The following is a 6,000-nucleotide window of genomic DNA, read 5'->3' on the forward strand; positions in this document are numbered from 1 at the left end:
TTTTATATCCTTATTGCAATTCAAAAAATAAATGTTTATTTGATATCGAAACTCAGGTTTCGACATTTTATTTAGTAGCCAACATAATAAGCAATTAAGACAGTTAAAAAAAATAATGGATTATTATTTTTAATAAGTGCAAATTAGAGATTTGAAAGTGGTCGTTTAATTTTGTCCAATTTATTTAAAGAAGATTTATAAGTACTCACCAGTTTTTTAAAAAGTTAAACGCTATTTAATTAGAACTAGATTAAAAAAATTATACCACTTTAATCCGTATGTTTTAATTAACAAGATATTAAAAAAAAATTTATTATGTCAATTAGAATCTTCTTAATTTTAATTTAGAGATTAAGAAACCAACTAAAAAATTAGTGGTCTTTAATTTTTGGCCACCGCTGTATATATATATATATATATATATATATATATATATATATATATATATATATATATATATATATCATAATTTAAAATGTGTAAAATATCAAAACATGCAAAGAGCCATAGCACAGTTAGCACGGATCCTGATAATGCCAACCTAGTTGACCCAAGAACGCCACTTATATGGGGTGATAGCGTATACATCAAGGCACCTTGTGATTTGCTTTTGGAAGTGTTGTTTGAACTGGCTTATGCATAGCATAAACTCAAATAGTCAACTTTCCAACCCGCTTTTCAGACAACCCGAATCATTTACCTTCTCTACTCGAACTATGTCTTGTTTCTGATCCTAGTCAGTGCTCAGTTTCCTTACATTCGCCCTTAGGTGCTTCTAATCACCTAAGGGCGATCCAGTTTGATCACTCTAAAACTATTATCTCATTCTTCTTCATTACCTGAATCCCCCTATTATTGTACCCCTTACAACTACAGTAAAGCTGACTGGGATACTTTCCGTGGTTTTCTTTGTGATGGCCCTGGGGTAGAAATCTTTTGTCTTCCTGTTGACAAATGTGCTTCTTACATAACTTCGTGGACTTAGGCTGGCATGGAATCTTTTGTTCCCTTTCAACGATTCCAGGTCAAGCCTCACTCTCCTCCATGGTTTTCACCACACTGGGCTGCTGCGATTGCCAATTGAAACCGTTACTTCCATATTTATCAGCAAAAGAATTCTCCAGAAATCAGATGTCAGTTCATTACTGCTAGAAACCATTGTAAAAAGGTTTTGTCTAACGCCAAAGCCCGCTATTCTCAGGTCATGAAATCTCGTATTTCATCTCAAAATTTAGGCTTTCGTGACTTCTGGAGAATCTTAGTATTAATAAAAAGGGCAAATCTTTAATTCCATCTCAGTTGTATGGTTCAGACTTTGTCACCTCACCTAAAGACAAAACTTAATTGTTTGCTAAGAATTTTTCATCAATATCACCTATTGATTCCATTAGTTGCGTTCTACCTGATATTGCCAAAAAAAAAGGTTGATCCATTGCTTGACATTTGTATCACTCCAGCTTCTGTATCTAAAGTGATTTCCTGCCTAGATTCTTCTACAGCTTGTGGCCCGGACAACATACCTGTTATTGTCTTGCAGAAGTATTCTCCAGAGCTGTCCTCTATATTCTCAAAACTATTCAACAAGTGCTTATCAGAGTCTTGTTTTCCAGCCTGGAAAAGCGGCATCTGTTATCCCTATCTTCTAAAATTCTGGAGAGCGATTTGATTCGTCTAACTACCGTCCCATAAGTCTTTTTCCTATCGTAAGCAAGGTTTTTGAATCTTTAATTAACAAACACTTAATTTCTGATCTTGAATCTGATAACTTACTTTCTGACAATCAATATAGATTTTGATCTTCTCGTTCTACAGCTGATTTGCTAACAGTAATAACTGATAGGTTTTATTGTGCATTAGATAAAGGTGGAGAGGTTAGGCCATCGATCTTGACATTTCAAAAGCTTTTAATAAAGTTTGGCATGCTGGTCTTCTCCATAAGCTTTCTTCTTATAGTGTATGTGGCAACTTCTTTAAGATTATTGAATCCTTCCTTTCCAATTGTAGTATAAAAGTTGTCCTCGATGGACAGCACTTTTCTTCTTATTCTGTAAATTCAGGGGTTTCTCAAGATTCTATCCTTGGCCCTATACTCTTTTTAATTTACATTAACGATCTTCCAGATATTCTCACATCTAAGCTGGCATTGTTTGCTGATGATACTTCCATTTATTCTTGTCATGATAAGAAGCCAACACTCTCTGATTGGTTGGAGGGGTTATTTGAGCTTGAATAGGATCTCACTTCTGCTACAGCATGGGACTCACAGTGGCTGGTGAACTTCAATACAGATAAAACTCGGTTTTTATCACCCAATCATTATCGCAATAATTTAGATCTTCCTATATTTATGAACGGTGATGTACTCGATGAGTCATCCGCTCTTTATCTTCTAGGATTAACTCTTAGATCTTTCTTGGAAACCATATATCAAATCTGTTGTAAAATTAGCATCTGCTAAGGTTGCATCGCTTTATCGAACTCAACACTTTCTTACTTTGGATTTTATTCTCTATCTCTATAAATCTCAAATCCAGCCTTGAATGGAATACTGTTGCCATATCTGAGGCGAATCTTCTAATGATGCCCTTTCTCTTTTAGAAAAGGTGCAAAAATGCATTGTAAACCTAGTTGGCCCTGCTCTTGCAGCCAACCTCTAACTATTATCACATCGGCATAATGTTGCTTCTCTTTCTCTTTTCTACAAATATTACAATGGGCAGTGCTCTAAAGAGCTAGTGTCTCTTGTGCCATCTACTAAAATTCATTCTCATGTTACTCGTCAATCAAGTCTCGTCCATTTTCTGTGACTGTTCCTAAGTGCTCCAAAAACACTTATTTATCTAATTTTTTACTTCGAACATCAGCTCTTTGGAATTCGCTTCCTTCATTTTGCTTTCATGATTTATATAATTTGCAATCCTTTAAGTCGTCCGTCAATCGTTATCTTGCTCTAAAATCTTCATCTTTTCTCTTCTAATAACTTCCAACTTTAATTAGTGGTTGCTTGCAGTCTTGTTGGAAGCAAAGATGTTTAAAAAAAATATCTTAACATTTCCTAAAAAATAAACTAACATAGTATACTCTTTTATAGAGTATATTAAGTTGGTTTGTAAAAATATTGTATTATTAAATATATAAAATAGTATATTAAATATAACTTAATATACTATTTTAGTCAAATACTCTTCAATACTTTTTACATACAATATTAAAATTTATAATTAATAACAGTAGTAAAGGATTAAAATGGGTAAAATGTTTATTATAAACCATATACTATGATTTTTTGCTGCTTTATCTTATAAATCTCAGTTATAATAGTATAAATAGCAGTTCTTTAAATATGCTTACTGTTCAGATCAGCTATGCAGCATAACAATCTTTCTTTGTACTCTGGATAATTATTGTTTTGTTTTTACCTTAACCAATTTTTATAAAACTCTTGATGAGCAGTGTTGACAGTTTGCTCACAATAGGGCTCCAAGGAGGATCCTTTGTGACTGATGAAATCTTTGATGTGGTAGAAGACAGCATAAATTTCTGTTGTTACACCTGCACCATTAATCATTAAGTAACACCTTTTGAAATTTTTAATTATTTTAGCGAAATACAGCTGGATAAACCCAAAGCAAGCTTTTACAACTACATTGAATGCTTCAATCATGTGAAGAATGTTGGTAACCGAGTTTGTATCAGGAAGTTGCTGGAGCACATCCACAACTAAAAGAGGCCTCCTGCAATTATTTCCCTTAAACTAGCCCCCATGATACAGGTTCAGTTAAATGTGGAGTGCAACTAGTCACTTAACAGCTTCTATCAAAGCAGTTTTAAGTATCTTGAAAAGATGATTGACTTGTTTAATGTTGGAATGAGTTTCAGGCAAATCTTCTGATACGGCATCAAGAATTTGTCTCTTAACTCTAGGGTCTTTACCAGCCCTTTAGTGAGTGGTTGTTTTTTAAGGGGTTAGCTGGTATCAACCTTTAACGCAGTATCTACAATGCTTAGACAAAACTTGAGAAAATCTTTACCACCATCAATTCCAAGCTTAAAAAATATCCACCAGAAATTTTGCGAGATTGAATAACACGATTCATAAGTCTTGATAAATCATTGCAGTGAGAAAAAATTTAAAGTGTATCAGAAAGTGCACCTTTTAAGTTGATTATTTTGAAGTCACTGCAGATGAAATAATCACTTAAGTGTTGACCTGCTCTTACAAATTCTTATAAAAAGTTTGCCATTTTACTGCTTGATGTTTGGTTTATAGTTATGACCAGTTTCTTAAACCCGTTTGATTGTCCCGTATTTATTGTACATTTACAAGAGCTAGAGAAGTCAATTTTGGAGTGCTTGATAGTAGTCGGACAATACATTAACCTAAAACTAAAACATACATATTTTATCTTATATTAAACTTTGTTCAGAAAATTGTTAAAAATACACATTTTGTCTCTTTTTTTAAAGATTTTCTTTGAATATATATGTAAAAATTATTTAAGTACCAAATATTTACCTGGGGTAATTGTAAGTATGGGCCTGCCCGATGCTTTAGCAAGTTGAATAGTTCCTTCAGGGAATAATTCTTTATTGGAAATAACTTGAGATACAAATTGTTCTGCTGCTCTGGCAACTTTTGCTGCTAAAGATTAAAGGTTTTTTGTGAACTTTATTTTAGAGCATTGGTGGGGCAAACTTTTTCCTAACGGGCAGAGGCATAGGCTGCAACGTACATTTGGTTCTTTATTAATGGTGGTTTGCTCTTCGTGAGGATGTTTTTCTTGCAGCTTTAAATGACCAATTTGGCAGATTAGCCAATAACATATCATGCCTTTTGTTTCAGGTCTCACTTGTATTGAATTACAAACAAAGAAGGGAGTATAACTTCTTTTCCCTCTTGTTTCCTGCACAAAATTGTTCTACACGATTTGCAGAGTCCTTGTGCTACCCAAGAATCACTAATACTGATCTTTGTCTTGTACAGTACTGGTTATTACTACAATACTGGTAATACTACAATACTGGTTATTAGATCTGCTTAGAAAGCTGTAAGCTGTCTTAAACATTTTTTCAGACGGCAAGCACACAAATCTTTGATTTTCATTGTGAACCATTCTTGATTTGGCATTGTGGCAATTCACTAAATCCAACTTTACTAAATCAAATTATCCCTTTTACAAAATTTAACCTGAATTTATATTGGATAACAATCCATTAAGATAACTACAAGTATTATTAATTACAAGCAATTAAAATCAAGGAAATAATTACTTAAATTACAAAGAAATAATTCTTACATAAATCTTTCCCATAAAGGAAATAATTGTTTAAATTAATGACACTTGTCATACTTATTGACATTTTAGATGAGATTTTATTTGATGACGCATTCCTACAAAAGATTTTTACTGCTCTTCAAAGAACTATTCTCCCTTTCATTGGATTTTTCTCTGACTGGCCCCCTCCAAACTTTTTATTTGTCAACTATTTTAGTTATCTAAATTTTATATTTTTTTTTATATAGGTATCTTTATAAAAGCTTTTCAACCATTTTTTTTATATAGGTATCTTTATAAAAGCTTTTCAACCATTTTTTTTATATAGGTATCTTTATAAAAGCTTTTCAACCATTTTTTTTATATAGGTATCTTTATAAAAGCTTTTCAACCATTTTAGAAAGTTTAGAAAACGCTAATATTTTGACGCAATGCATAAGCCAAATCGAACCACGCTTTAAATAACAAATCAATATTTTGGTAAAAATGTAGTTGTAGCAATAAAATAACTATAACAAAAATAAAAATGGTATACAAATAATTATAACAAAAATAAAAATGGTAGTTGTAGCAATAAAATAATCATAACAAAAATTGTTGGTACTACATAGCAGAACACTCATGTAACCATTATTTTGAAAATAATGACCAAATATCACAGTTATCACTAACATTTTAAAAAACTGTAACTTTTTTATACTACAATCTATATCATGATAAACAA

The 6,000-nt window shown here is 32.2% G+C and overlaps 1 protein-coding gene across 1 annotated transcript in view; it reads right to left on the minus strand.

Moving 5' to 3' along the window:
* LOC105845985 (uncharacterized) overlaps window positions 1-6,000 on the minus strand; it is a 99,716-nt gene that overhangs the window by 65,105 nt on the left and 28,611 nt on the right. The gene's annotated exons all lie outside the window — the stretch shown is intronic.

Source organism: Hydra vulgaris, chromosome 12, assembly GCF_038396675.1.
Source record: "Hydra vulgaris chromosome 12, alternate assembly HydraT2T_AEP".
NCBI lineage: Eukaryota > Metazoa > Cnidaria > Hydrozoa > Anthoathecata > Hydridae > Hydra > Hydra vulgaris.